A 16017-nucleotide genomic window follows, 5' to 3' on the forward strand; every position below is an offset into this window, starting at 1 on the left:
AAACTGTCCTGAATACACTCTATGAATTATTTCTCTGCCAATTTGATTTTCCCAATCTACATGAAGATTAAAGTCACCCATGATTAATGTGCTGCCTTTTTTAACATGCCCTCATTATGCTCTGTTGTATTTATTCCCTGTCCAGCAGTATAGCCACTGTTAGCGGACCTATAGACTACTCCCACCAGTATCTTCTTCCCCTTGTTATTTCTTACCTCCACCTATATGGATTCTACATCTTCTGATCCAAGATCATTTCTTGCTATCGCACTTACTCATCTAACAAAGCTACCCTGCTATCCTTTCCTTCCTTTCAGTCACAAACCCCTGAATATTTAGTTCCCTCCTAGCTTTGATCTCTTTGCAGCCATGTCTCCGTGGTGGCTATAAGATTGAACCCATTAACTTCTATTTGTGCCATTAATCTATTTGTTCCGGATATTACCTGCATTTAAGTAAAGAGCCATTAATTTTGCCTTTTTACCATTTATTCCCCCTTTGACACTATTTGTTGCTGGTTTTTTAAATGTTTGTATACTCTGTCCCTTCCTGTCACACTCTAGGTATTATTACCTAGGTAGCTGCCCTGCAATGCTGCCATATCCTTTTGCTTTGTAAGCCTTCATATCCCCTCCCCAGAACCCTCTGCCCCTCTTATTCAGTTTAAAGCCCTCCCTACAGCCCTAGTTATTTGATTCGCCAGGACACTAGTCCGAGCATGGTTCAAGTAAAGCCCGTCCCGCTGGAGCAGCTCCCTTCTACCCCAGTATTGATGCCAGTGCCCCATGAACTGAAACCCATGCCTCCCACACCAATCTTTGAGCCACGTCTTTAACTCCTTGACTCATTATCCTGTGCCAGTTTTCTTGTGGCTCAGGTAGTAATCCCGAGATTATTACCTTGGAGGTTTTGCTTTTTAATTTAGCTCCTAACCATCCAAATTATTTCAGTAGAACCTCCTTTCTAATCCTATCAATCTCGTTGGCACCAGCATGGTCAACGACATCTGGATCCCTCCCCTCCCACTCCAAGTTCCTCTCCAGCCCTGAGGAGATGTACTTAACCCCGGCACCAGGCAGTCAACACAGTGTTCGGAACTCACCCCATGGCTGCAGAGAGCAATATCTATCCCCCTAATAAGTACAAAACAGCCCACGTGATTGGCACCCCTTCCACAAATGTTCATTCCTTCCACCACCATTGCACAGTAGCAGCTGTGTCTACCATCTACAAGATGCACTGCAGGAACTCACCAAGCCTCCTTAGACAACACCTTCCAAACCCAAGATGACTACCATCTTGAAGGACAAAGGTAGCAGATACATGGGAATACCACCACCTGGAAGTTTCCCTCCAAACAGCTCACTATCCTGACTTGGAAATATATCGCCGTTCCTTCACTGTCACTGGGTCAAAATCCAAGAACTCCCTCCCTAACAGCACTGTAGATGTATCTACACCACAGGGACTGCAGCAGTTCAGGAAGGCAGCTCACCACCACTTTCTCAAGGGCAATTAGGCATGGAAAATAAATGCCAGAGATGCCAACATCCCATGAGCGAATAAAAAAAAGCAATGTTCCTCATCCCTGGAATCATTCTTGTATATAATTTTTGCACTCTCTCTCTAAAGCCTTCACATCATTTCTAAAATATGGTGTCCAGAATTGGGCAAAATGCTCCGGTTGAAGCTGACAGTTTAATCATAACTTGTTTGATTTTGTACTATATGTCTCTATTGAAAAGCCCAGGATCCTGTTTGCTTTTTTAACCACTCTCTCAATGTGCCCTGCCACCTTCAATAATTTGTGCACATATACATACCACCAGGTCTCTCTGTTCCTCCACCTACTTTAGAATTGAACCCCTTATTATATATTGTCGCTTCTCATTCTTCCTACCAAAATTTATCACTTAACACTTTTCTGCATTAAACTCCATTTGCCACTAGACCACCCATTCTACCGGCCTGTCTATGTTCTCTTGAAATCTATCACTATCCTCCTCATAGTTCACAATGCTTCCATGTTTTATGTTGTGAAACTGTGCCCTATACACCCTAGGTCATTAATATATATTTCAAGTAAATCAGTGGTTCTAGTAGAGACCCTTAGGGAGCCCCACAGTAAAGCTTCATCCAGTCCTGTAAAACAACTGTTCTCCACTATTCTCTGTTTCCCATCACTCAGCCAACGTGGTATCCATTTGCCTTTGTGGACTTCAACTTAGCTGGCAAGCCTATTGTGTGACATTTTATGAAACACGTTTTAGAAGTACCATATGCAGCACATCAAGCACATTAACATCGTCAGCCCTTTCTGTTACCTCATCAAAATAATCAAGTCAGTTAAGCATGCTTTGCATATAGAAAACATTCTGGCTTTCCATAATTAATGTACACTTTTCTAAGTTTTGTCTTTATTGTCATTTTGTCCTAAAATATTGTTTCTAAAAGCTTTCCCATCACAGATTAAACTGACTGACCTATAATTGCTGTGTTTATCCTTATATCCTTTTACTAGTCAAGGGTATAATATTTGCATTTCACCAACCCTCTACCACCTCCCTGTATCTAAGGAGGATCAGAAAATTATTGACAGTACCTCCACAATTTCCACGCTTATTCCCTGCAGCATCATCGAGTACAATTCCATCTTGCCCTTATAACTTATCAACTTTAAGAGCAGCCAGCCTTTGCAATACCTCCTGTTTGTCAATTTTTAGCCTTCCAGCATCTCACCTACTTCCTCTTTCACTATGATTTTGGCCACATCTTCTTCCTTAATAAAGAAAGATGCAAAGTACTATATTTGATATATCAATCATGCATTCTGCCTCCATATGTAAATCTCCTTTTCAGCCTAATCTGTCTCAACCCTCCTTTTACTCCAGTTTTACCATTTATATGGCTATAGAAGATCTTTGGTTTCCCTTTTATGTTAGCTGCCATTCTCTTCTTCTATTGTCTCTTTGCCTCTCTCTTAGTAACTTTTTTGCTTCCCCTCTGAACATTTTATGTTCACTGGTTCTCACTTGTATTCTCAATCTGAAATCTGTCATATGCACCCTTTTTTCTGCTTCATCTCACTTTTTCTCTTTTGTCATTCAGGATCTCGAGCCTTGATTTCCCTACCTTTCCTCCACATGGGATTGTACCTGATCTGTACCTGAACCATCTCCTCTTTAAAGGCAGGCCATTGCCTCTTAACAGTTTTGCCTGCTAATCATTGGTTGTGATTTACCTGGGACAGACAAACCTGTACAGTTTTGGTCTCCTTACTTAAGAAATAATTTAATTGCATTATAAGCAGTTCAGAGAATGTTCACTTGATTGATTCCTGGAATAATGTAGTTATGAAGAAACGTTGGACATGTTCGGCCTGTGTCCATTAGAGTTTAGAAGAATGAGAGGCGATCTTATTGCAACATATAAGATCCTGAGGGGAATTGACAGGGTGGATGCCAAGATGATGCTTCCCTTATGAGGGAGAACAGAACCAGGGGGGCACAGTTTAAAAATAAGGGATCTCCCATTTAAGACAGAGACAAGGAGATTTTTTTTTTCTCTCAGAGGGTCGTTAGTCCATGGAACTTTCTTTCCCAGAGTGTGGTGGAGGCAGGGTCAATGAATATTTTCAAGACTGGGTGAGATAGATTCTTGACTGACAAGGGAGTCAAAGGTTATAGGAGGGAGACAGAAAAGTGGAGTTGAGGTCGCCATCAGATCAGTCAAGATCTTATCAAATGGCAGAGCAGACTTGAGGGACTGAATGGCTCCTAATTTAATTTAACTTAATTTAATGGCTCCTAAATCCTGCTCCTAATTTGTATATTCATACATATGTATGTATGGGACAGACCTGTTCTCAATCCACTGAAATTGCCCCTCCTCTAATTAAGTATTTTCACTTTAGATTGCTTCTTGTCCTTTTCCATAGCTAATCTGAACCTTATGATACTGTAGATACTGTTCCGTAAATGTTGCGCAACTGACAGTTGATCCACTTGACCCATCTTGTCCAGAACCAGATCCAGATCCAGCAATTCGTCCTTCCTCACTGCGCTGGAAACATTCCGGTCACAAGACAATATACTTTTTTATGTTGAATTGTTCTGTTCATTTAAACCTGTTTGTTTCAGCTACAACCTCCTGTCATTGGGCAAGAACCTTTAGAAGTTTCAAACAATAGGACCAAAATTCCTTTCTCACGTGACTGATTTTAATTCAGTCCTATGTAGCATGTAAGTACATTAGGTATTGACCCTTCCCAAGTACATTGCACTGCATTTAAATAAATCAAAGAAAATCAGTCGGATTTTGGTCCATTACCCCCAGCACAAGTAGATCCACTTGTAGAAGTTCCTTTTTCTGTGCTATCCTGACACTCACATTAATTTTGGTGGCATCTGCAAACTTGCAGACCGATTCCTCAATGCCTACATCTAGGTCATTTATAAGATTACTAAAATGTAACAGTCCTAAGACCTTGTGGGGTATTAACCACCCTCCAAGCAGACCCATACTCAACAACCACAAATTGCTGCCTAAAATACATCTGTCAGGTGACTGACACACTTTGCAGGAGAGCTGGGAATGAATTGCCTTTGTGATCACAGCAAGGCAGAAGCAGGATAGAAAGTAGCATTTTTATGGGGTTGTGGATGTGAGGGATCACATTTGAACTATACTTGTTGAGTGTTTGAAAAATCCCACCGACCAAGACAGCAGAACTCCAATAATTTTATCATGTCATAAAAATTGAAGGTGATAGGTTAATGCTGTAGAGGTGTTTTTTTTTAGCACTATACTAATCTCTATTTTACAGTTTATGTTTATGTTGTCCTCAATTTTCTCTTCAGAGAATGCTGGCTTGCTAGGGCACATTTTTGTAGGCCTCTCTTATCTCTTCTGATCAAACTTTTAATTTGCTTCTGCACAATCCTATATTCGTCTTGGTGAGCACCTTCTCTTCAATCCCTGCAGGATCTCCATAGGTCTTTTTTTTTTCTCTTTCTTTCTCTTTTAATTTCTTTATTAACCCATTTAGAGCCACATTTGAACTTGCTGACCTTAGGTATGCAGTTACCCTTCATATTCTTTTAAAGGTGTTCCATTTGTCATTTTGTGAAACATTGCCAATAAGTTATAAACCTGTCTCCGAGTTTTTGGCAATAATTGAATTTTATTCCATGTTAAATTTGTTTACTCTGTGGTCGCTGTCCTCCAGGCACACTGTTGCTTTCCAGACAGCTGCAGCTTTGAATAGCACATCAAGATGAGCACTGCCCCTTGTCCCGTATCCTGTGAGTCATGAACCAGTCATGCATTACAGTTACCAATTCTAATGAAACCACTGGTGTTTTCTGGATAATTACTGAGTTGATTAAAATCTCCCATTAAAATAAGTTTCCTGTTCTCAGATAATAGCAAGCTGCTCTCCAATTGTACTGACCTGATGGACTGTGGCAAACCCCAAGGTGGGAAATTCTTTGGAGCTGCTTTGCTCCTCTGCCAGAAGTGCCATGAAAAGAATTTTTATGCGTGTAAATAGAGTTTCCGCCCCAATTCTCGCAAAGTTTCAGCAACGAAGCAGGAGTAGTAAGTAACATTTGTGCCGGACTGTTGCCAGACAATGATTATCTCCAACAAGAGAGAATCTAACTATCTCCCCTTGAAGTTCAACGGCATTACCATCACTGGATCTCCCATCATGAACATCATGGAGGGTTACCATTGACCTGAAACTTAATTCGACTAGCCATATTAAAACATTGGCTGCAAAAGAAGATCAAAGACTGAGAATTCTACAGACTGAACTTACCTCCCGACTTCCATCTAGTATGTACAAGTTAGGAATGTGATGGAATACTCCCTACTTGATTGGATAAATGCTGCTTTAATAATGCTCAAGGAGCTTGACACAGTCTTAAGACGAAACAGCCCGCTTGATTGGCATCACATCCACCTCCTCAAATGATCACTACCTCCACCACCAGTGTACAATGGCAGAGTGTGTACCATTGAGGAAATGCACTGCAGTAACTTGGCTTGGCTTCTTCAACAACACCTTCCAAACTCTTGACCACTACCAATTAGAAGTGTCACATGGGAACACCATTATCCGCAAGTTTCCCTCCAAGTCTTACACCGTCTCACATGGAAATATATCTCCATTGCTTCATTGTGACTGGGTCCAAAACCTGGAATTCCCTTCCTAACAGTACTTGGGTGTGTCTACACCACAATGTTCAAGAAGGAAGCTCACCTCCACCTTCTCAATACTTCAAAAAGCATGTTAAACCCCTGCCTGAGTTGTTGAAAGGGCAAATTGTATATGTATAGGATCCAATCATGGAAACCAGGAACCCAGCAAAAGTTATTGATGAGGCTACACTCATGGAATAAAAGGAACAGTAGCAACGTGGAGGCAAAATTGGCTGAGTAATAGCAAACAGCGAGTAATGGTTAATGGATAATTTTCAGGCTGGAGGAAGGTTTGAGGTGAAGTTCCCCAGGGATTGGTAATGGGACCTTTGCTTTTCCTGATATATATTAGTGATCATGATCTTGGTGTGAAGGGGACAATTTCAAAATTTGCAGATGATAAAAAACTTGGAAGCAGTGTAAACTGTGAGGAGGACAGTGTAAAACTTCAAAAGGACATAGCCAAGTGGGTAGATAAGTGGCAAGCGAAGTTCAATGCAGAGAAGTGTGAAGTGATTCATTTTGGTAGGAAGCACATGGAGAGACAATATAAAATAAGGATTACAACTCTAAAGGGTGTGTAGGCGCAGAGAGACCTGGGTGTATATGTGCTTAAATCATTAAAGAAGGCAGGTCAGGTGGAGAGAGGAGCTGATAAAGCATGTAGTATCCTGGGCTTTATTAATAGGGGCATACAGTACAAGAGCAGGGAGGTTATGCTGAACTTGTTTAGGACATTAGCTGGACCTCAGCTGGAGTATTGTGTTCAGTTCTGGGCACCACACTTTAAGAAGGATGTGAATGCATTGGAGAGAGTGCAGCAGAGATTTATAAAAATGGTTCCAGGGATGTGAACCTTCAGCTTTGAAGATAGATTGGAGAAGTTGGGACTGTTCTCCTTGGAGAGGAGAAGGCGAAAAGGAGGTTTGATAAAGGTGTTCAAAATCATGAGGGGCTGGACAAAGAAGATAGCGAGAAACTGTTCCTGCTTGTAAAAGCACTGAGAACAAGGAGACACAGATCTAAAGTGGATGCAAAAATAGCTAATGCGATGTGAGAAAAAAATTTTCACACAGCAAGTGGTTGTCATCTGGAATGCACTGCCTGGAAGTGTGGTGGAGGTAGATTGAATTGAGGCATTCAGGAGGAACATTAGATGATTAATTGAATAGAAACAATGTGCATGGTTACGGGATAAAGGCAGGAGAATGGCACTGAGTCATAATGCTTATTCGGAGAGCCAGTGCAGACACAATGGGCCGAATTGCCTCCTTCTGCATTGTAACAATTTTGCAATTCTGTGATTCCAAGGTCATACATCTTTGAGACAACAGCAGCAACATTATTAAGCAGCGAGACAAAATCAACAGCATCACCAACAAATGGTGAACCATTAACAATGTCACCAGCAAGTGACACAACATTAGTAACATCGAGCACAACTCCTACAATGCCAGGAGTAAAACGTACAACTTTGTCCAAGCAGCGTGCCAACTCACCACTGAGAGCGGCCAATGTTAAATCTATAAGATAGAGGCACAATACCCTCCCACCTAAGTTATACCGTGAATAATATTTTGCGAGAAGAAAACAAGCTAGAGCAGAGTTTTTAAGCATTCAGTTTAATTATAAAAGTTGATTGTTAATCTTCTTTAGTTAGATATAATATAGAAAGGTTAATTATTGGAACAGTTAGATTGACGTAGGGGCATTTTTTAAAGAAAAAAGTAGGTAATATTGTTATTATTCGTAAAGAGCTGGGAATTAATTGTTATACATACACACATCTGAGGTGCCACATTTACAGTTGCACTGCAGTCAGGTGCCCAGCAACATGCAGAGCTGTAAGAAATACAGTCAATGAAGCTCCAGCGTTTTGAGACTAAAAGTGTGATTATTTCGAACTTTGTGAAACAGAAGACGTAACACTCACTAACCCTATTTAGACAGGTTACTTCCAGTTGCATCATGCTATTTCAGCGGGTGCCCTTGCTATGTTTTACAAAAGCCATCATTCTTTTGGTAATAGAAACCTATTTCCCAGTCTGAGAGAGCGTGCTAATTATTGTGCCTGTGCATTTGATTTAATGTAGAATCATGACATTTTCATTCGTGACCTGAGTTAGGCTGGAATGTGCAGCATAAAGTTCCATGGCCTTCATTCTCAATTGGATATACCTTTTATGGCCTCATTTAAGATCTGGCTGGTTTACTCATATATAACTGACTCCTCGTTGCAAATCTTTCTCTTTTTATAAAGTGAAATGTATTTAAATTGCTTTTAGCTTGATATTTATATGTTGTTTCCTGAAAACATAGGCCAGAATTTTCTGGCCCAGTTGGTGTGGGGTGTCATGGTGGAGTGGGGGACACACAATGCGACGAGAAGGCCAGAAACGGTTTTATGCCGTTGTGAAGCCAGTTTGCAACCACCCGCTCCGTCCGTCAATAGCAGGCTGTGTCTCCTGCCGCTGCACATTGGGAATGTCATTTTAATACATTTGCATCTCATTGTAAGCCTGCTCGCTGGAATCTCATCCCCTGATCACAGAGCGCAAGCGAGCTGTCCTCAGCCAGACAGGCGTCAGACATTCACAGAGGCTATGTGAAGATCTATGGTGTGTCCTCACTGCATGTTCTCATCATCTTCCTGGAATCCAGCGACTATTTGGGCCTCCGCAATGTCACCATGACATATGCCTGAGCACTGAGGGTATGTGTGCAGCCATCAGCCACACTGGAGTCAAATATTCACAGATGCAAGGTGACGATGCCAGGACTCCCCTCACTGCATCTCAAAATCGTCCTTCACGAATCTTGTGGCTATGAGGGCTTCCCGAGCGCGCCTGCCTCATCTGGCTGGTGCGATGACCTCATCTCCAGCATCCTTGCTTTCAAGGATCTCATCATTGCCTTTCCCTTCGACGTTAGAGAATACGTATAGCTCCTCTATCCCCTCTTCAGCCAGATCCTACCTCTGTTGCAGTGCCAATTTGTGTGGCACACAGCAAGCTACGATGATGTGCGACACCCTCTGGGGTCTGTATTTCAGTGCTTCACCAGACCAGTCGAGGCAGCAGAACCTCATTTTCAAGATGTCTATTTCAAGGTGCCCACCAAAGTCTGGGTCGTGACATAAGCCTCTTACAAATTTGCTCTCCTACAGCCTGTAACGCTCCCAGGGAATCATGTGCAGACCTGTAGGATGTGCTTGTGGTGGTCTCACGCCAGCTGAATATTCAGTGAGTGGAAGCCCTTGCAACTGACGTAGTTGACTGATTGTTGCCATGGAGATCTAAGCACCATTTGAGTGCAGCCGATGGCACCCTGCACCTGTGGAAAACCTGAGATCTGCGCAAATCCCAGCGCTCTTGTTTCCTATCCTGGGCGAAATGCACAAATTTCTGTGCCTTTGCGAAGATGGCATCAATGACCTCTGGATACACTTGTGCGTGGGAGCTTGCTAGATCCCACACTGGTCACCCGTAGTGCTCTGAAGGGAGCCACTGGTGTAAAGACTCAGCACTATGGTCACTTTCACGGCCACTGGAAGTGGATGCCCTCCATATCCCTGTGACGCCAAATTCTGCAGGCAGTGGCATATGTAACTGACCAGTTCCCTAGACATACACGTCTTCAGTGACAATAGTCCCCGGCCATCTACAGGAATGACTGGCGTCGCCTTAGGCCCTGGGTCGAGTGAGATACCTACAAGTGATGGCTCGCTGTGAACCTTCAGCTACATGCGCAGCAGGCCCTGCCACCCCTTCATTTTGAGGATGCTGCTCCTCCCTTTGCTGAGCCAGATGCCTCTGCTGCTCTTTTCTCCTTTTCCTTCTCTGCTCTCTATAAGCCATGAGGCAAGTCGCTAAATCGCCAGACTTTATCATCGTGATGTTCTTCACCTGCGTGTGGGTTATTTTATTCCTGCAGTGCATCTTGTAGATGGTACACACTGCTGCTACTGTGTATTGGTGATGGAGGGAGTGAATGTTTGTGGATGGGGTGTCAATCAAGGCGGCTGCTTTGTCCTAGATGGCATCAAGCTTCTTGAGCGTTGTGGGAGCTGCACTCATCCAGGCAAGTGGGGAGTATTCCATCACACTCCTGACTTGTGCCTTGTAGATGATGGACAGGCTTTGGGGAGTCAGGAGGTGAGTTACTTGTCGCACTGTTCCTAGCCTCTGACCTGCTCTTGTAGCCACAGTATTTATTTGGCTAGTCCAGTTCAGTTTCTGGTCAATGGTAACCCCCAGGATGTTGATAGTGGGGGATTCTGCGATGGTAATGCCATTGAATGTCAAAGGACGATGGTTAGATTCAATCTTGTTGGAGATGATCATTGTCTGGCACTTGTGTAGTGCAAATGTTACTTGCCCGTTGCTAGCCCAAGCCTGGATATTGTCCAGGTTTTGCTGCATTTGGACATGGACTGCTTCAGTTCTGAGCACATTCTATGCGAGTTTCTTCACTAATTTCTCTGGTTGACATGGGCATGTCATTTGTGTATGTAAAGTAATTCACAATTAACTCAGTGGCTAGAAATGAATCAGTGTTCACGGGAAATCTCAACACAACTTCCCATTTGCATGATCTGTTGATTTTTAATGTTTAATATTGCTCTGACTTGCCATCAAAATCAAAACCCATCTCTGCAACAGCGTTGCCGCAAGAGATGGTACTCCCTTATTTGAACCAGTTAAGCACTTGGTGGTCAGTTAACTATTTGTGGAACTTCTCTCTCTCTTAAGGTACCATACCCTGAGAGGGCTCTGGTGACCTTAGACCACCATGTTAATCTTGCTGTAGAGGCATGTTGATGGTACATTCATCTAGTTTGTGAGGTTCTTTAAAAAGCTCATTATTTGTCCACCTTGATTTCTTTTGCCATCGATCTTTCCCATCAGCATTGACTTTCTAAATCATGATTTCTTATTGTGCGCCCAAGAAATTCCAACTGTCTTTTCCTGATCTCGGTCAGCAGGATTTTTCGGCCTCAGGTTTTACTAGTACCTCTAAATTGGTGGTGTGTTCGAATTATCTTCATTATTCATCTCAAACACCACAACTCTGCAGGCTCAATTCTTCTCTGCATTGCTTCACTGGTGAGCCCACACTCACTTAAGTATGTCAAAATTGATGTGATATAGCATTTCAGGATTTTCCGCTTTGTTTTCATGGCTAATTTTGAGTTGATCATAACCTTTTGTAATTTTTTCAAATGTCCCTTTGGCCATTCCAATTCTTCGTCTTTGCTGATGCCTCTTTTTCAACTTGTGAGTAATTTTGCTTTGACTTCTTTAAAATACAGAAAACATATGCTATAGGTTTGCCTGCATCATCCTCCATTATATGGGATAAGACCACACCTAAGCCATGTTCCTTGGAATAATAGTGGGTCAAAACAGCATTCTAGTCAGTGCTTTCACCACTGCTTCAAATGCTTTCTGACACTCCACAGCCCATTCCTAATTTATTCCATCTTTGAGCGGTTGATACACCTCGTAGCTAAGTCGTGGTAACTTAGAATAATACACAACAATCCTTGCAGGCTACAATTATTCACACCTCCCCAAGAGAGGGCAGCAGAGAGGGCAGCATAGCAAAATGCCCAGATCTTGCAAAAATACTGTGATGCTGGAAATCTGAAATAAAGACAGAAAACGCTGGAAATACGCAACAGACCTGCTGCATCTATGGAATGAAAAACAGAGTTAGCGTATCAGGCCACTGACCTTTCACCAGGCCGAGGAAAAGTTAGAAACATGATAGATTTTAAAGCGGGTGAAATGGGCGTGAAAAGAGCAAAAGGGAAGGTCTGCAACAGGAGAGACCAAACGGCAAAAGAGTTAGTCATGCAGGGCCAAAGAGGCAAGGCAAGAAATAAAGGGCGGGATTTTCTGATCCCTCCTGCCATTGGAACCGTCATGGGCGGGACAGAAAATTTGACGGGCCAGCAAAAGATCCGTTGATTTTGGGTGGGCGGGACCGGAAAATCCCACCCAAGGAAACAAGGGCTGTGCCCAGAGCAGGTGTGAATGGCAGAATGATGAACAAGTGCTACCTGAAAGCACAAGCAAGAGAAAAACAAAAGTAATGCTGAAACCTTCAAAGTACCGGAAACAAAATGGGGGCAGAGGTTCTGTCCGAAATCGTTAAATTCAGTGTTGAGTCTGGAAACCTCCTTTGCCGCAATGAATATTATACGGGCATCAAGAATTTAAGGAAGGAGGAACATTCAAGAATGTTTGGCTTATTTTTGGAAAAATATAGAATTTGAAATAATCTCATTGAAGTGTTCAAGATTCTGGAAGTATTTGATAAAATTGCTGGAAGCAAATTGCTTCCCAGGTTGAAGGTTCAAATGCCAAGGGATGTTAAAGTTAAAATGATCAAGTTGGGAATCTGAAAATCAGTCATGTAGAATCTTTTCATGCATGCATAATGTAGAGTTGTGGCATAAGTGACTGGGGAAGTCCACTGAAGCAAACGGTATGAATGGTTTGAGGAAGTAATTATTTTTGCTTCTGGAAAGCAAGAGGAAATTGAGGGTTGTGGTGAGAAAGCAAATCAACCCAAGGAATAACTTTTAAATATTGACTTTTTGATGTCCATATTAACGACCTGAAATATTTTAAACAACCTGATACACTGTTACAATTTTCCTGGCCCTCAAAATTTTTGGGGTGATCAGAGTTGTCCAGGATCCAGGGCTCAGTGCCCGAACTTCCTTTTTAAACCTAATTAAAATGGAGAAGATAGGGCATACTGGCATGCACATGATGCTTGCGGGCATACTGTTGACAGCAGCCATGAAGAGAGGGTGACATTTGGGTATATGCTGAGGCCTGGGTATTAAAGATATATTTTTGCCTTTAAAGGGCCCCACATGGTGGAAGCCCCATAAAACAAAGAGCAATTTGTCTGCATCTCCTGAAGAAAAGAACATCAAATATTTACAGTGGCAGAAGTATTAGTGATTGTCAAATTACAGCCATTAAAAATTGTGAATTTCATTGCTGTGGTCTTCTTTAGTGAAATCAGATAATCTCTGTCTATATCTTCATGTTGCTATCCCATGACCGGAATGACGTCAGCAACACAAGCAGCAACTTGGGTGCGCCTGCTGTCTGCCCTGAAGGGAACTGGTAATAAGGTGGCAGTGTGGTGCCAAGGATTAAGCAGGGGAAGGGACAAAACAAGCATGGATCTGAAAAATGATGTTACTGGTTTTCTTGTGGGCTTTACTTTCTATTGCAGGTGGCTTTGAGCAACACTGGAAGATGTTGTTGAAACGAGGCATGGTAGTGTGGGTTGGTGGTTGGGGGGAAGGCGATGGGATGGTGAGACAAATTTCTGCTTCATGGTCAAGAAGCCATTGCTAGTTGCTCAGGAGCAGGCCAGGTGAAGGCTTTCAACATCTGGTAGAGGAGCCTTTGATTGGTTTTGCCTTGTCTGCCTTGCCGCAATTTTACCCATGGCAGGGGGAGACCCACACCGGGTAGGTGGCCTGGCAGCTTTCATTGCACAAACTGGTGTCGGAAAAGAGGAGTGGGGAGACTGCCATTGGAGCTTTCCTGTGCCCATCAGAGGCACCCCCTTCCCCCCAGGTCATTCCCCCCCGACTCTTTAACTTTCCACCATGGTCTCTCAAGCATGGCCCTCCTCACCCCACCCCTCCCCCGGCTCCAAACTGGGGTCTGGCAGCCAGGCCCGCTGATCACCTGAAATTACCTTGGAGTCCGGCTTCATAACATCATCTTGTTCAGGGACTTCTAGTCCCAGCAGTCGCCACCACTCAAACCTGGCGATGCTAGGATTAGAAGTGCCTGCCACCCTTAGGCAATTAATGCTGCTTCCAGCATAAAAGGGCTGTGGGGCAGCTGGCTTTTTGGTGCGTGTTCCCCCCACTGACCTTTTAGTTGGGGAGAGGGATGGGGAATACAGGGGCCTGTAAAATCTAGCTCCATATCACAAAGAGATGGGGTGGGGGATGCTGTGGCTGGGAGGGGGCAGTGACCCAGTACCGAACATGGCCTCCAACACTAAGGGTAAAAGACTGACAGAAACAAGTTGTGAAACAGCAAATCCACTTTATATTCAAAAAGACAAAAAAAACCCATCTTGATAATACCTGCCTGTCATTTAAGAGGGATGGTACCTGAACTGCAGCTCAGAATTCAACAGTACGAGTTTTTTGTGGGGACAATGTGCTCCAAACTATTAGGGGAAACCTGTGTACAAAGGCCTGTGACGGTCCTTTGCACGGAATTGTATTTCTGCGCCCTCTTCAGGCGCAATCAATTGCAGCTAACGGACAAGCCAGATCACAAGTTCAGGTGCAGTGGTGTTCAAGGGCAGACTGGGTGAAAGGATTGGATATTCTGTGTGTTGCACCTGCTTTTGCGAACAGGCTAAGGAAACTTGATCCCTCTTATATTCTATTAATGGCTTTAAAATGAACATTTTCTGGAAGCATAAAGTGAAATCATCTGATCTTCACAAAGGACTCCTGCCCAACTATTTTAGTATAAAATTGCAATAATGATGATGAAAATCATGTTGAAATGTCATCAGCATCTCAATTTTGCATATCATAATTTTGATGACAGTAACTCATTAATCTTCCTGCACATGTATAATGTTAATTAGCTTGGCTGCTTGGTGCCTTGCTGCTTTCTGACTACAGAACTGTTGCACTGATGGCTTTGGTGGATCTGTTTGCAAACAACTCTTAGCTGATCTTTAAATGCAGACAAAAGCATGGCTACCTCATCATGTGACTTTCCACAAGCTCAAGTCCTTTTCCAAATAAGGAATGGCGTTTATGTTGATTCCACAGCCTGTGTGGTAAATTAACACTTCTAAGGGTTTGAGACAGTCAGTGCCTTTGTTCTTGAATGTCCCATTCAATCTGATAAGACTCTTTTTGATTGGTTTCAGTGGAGGCCATTGAATTACATCAGCCTGGGCTGTCTTTTGTGTTGGCCCAACTTTAAACAAAAGGATGTGTGGATTTCCCGAATGGCTGTGAATGTTATTAGGCATTCACTTGAGAAGTGATACTGTCTGTAGCTCAAAGGCCAAAGGTCACATAATTTGTAGCAGCCATTTAATAACCTGTTTGTGTCCAGTTTATATTGGCTGAGCATTCATAGTATACTGGGGTATGACATGATAAACAACTCACTTTCAGGTATATAGTATCATAGAATGGTATAGAACAGAAGGAAGCCATTTGTCCCATTGCATCTGTGTCAGCTCCTTGAAAGAGCTGTCCAACTAATTCTATGCCGTGGCTCTGTCCCCATAGCCTTGTAATTTTTGCCTTTCAAATTCCCAATTCCTAATTCAAATTCCCAATTCCCCTTTGAAGTTTACTCTTAAATCTGCTTCAATGTCTATCTGGGAAGTGCATTCCAGATCACAAACAACTCGCTGTGTTAAAAAAATTCTGCGTTGCCTTTAGTTTTTTTTTGCCTCTCACCTTACACCTGTATTCTTTGAGAATGGACCCTTCTGTCACTGGAATCAATTTCTCCTTATTTACTTTATCAAAATCATTCATAATTTTCAACATTTCTGTCAAATCTTCTAACTTTCTCTGCTGTAAAGAAACAATTGCAGCTTTTCCAGTCTCTCCATACAACTGAAGCCTCTTATCCTTGGTACCATTCTAACAAATCTCTTCTGCACCTCTCTGAGGTCTTAACATCCTTCCTAAAGTGTGGTGCTCAGAACTGGGCACCATGCTTGAGCTGAGGCTGAACCAGTGTTTTATAAATGATTAGCCTAATATCCTTCATTTTACAC

General features: G+C 42.7%; 1 protein-coding gene across 1 annotated transcript in view; it reads left to right on the plus strand.

Annotated features, from left to right (window-relative positions):
• LOC121275808 (A disintegrin and metalloproteinase with thrombospondin motifs 12-like) overlaps positions 1–16017 on the plus strand; it is a 689364-nt gene that overhangs the window by 323817 nt on the left and 349530 nt on the right. The gene's annotated exons all lie outside the window — the stretch shown is intronic.

Source organism: Carcharodon carcharias, chromosome 1 (assembly GCF_017639515.1).
Source record: "Carcharodon carcharias isolate sCarCar2 chromosome 1, sCarCar2.pri, whole genome shotgun sequence".
NCBI classification, from domain to species: domain Eukaryota; kingdom Metazoa; phylum Chordata; class Chondrichthyes; order Lamniformes; family Lamnidae; genus Carcharodon; species Carcharodon carcharias.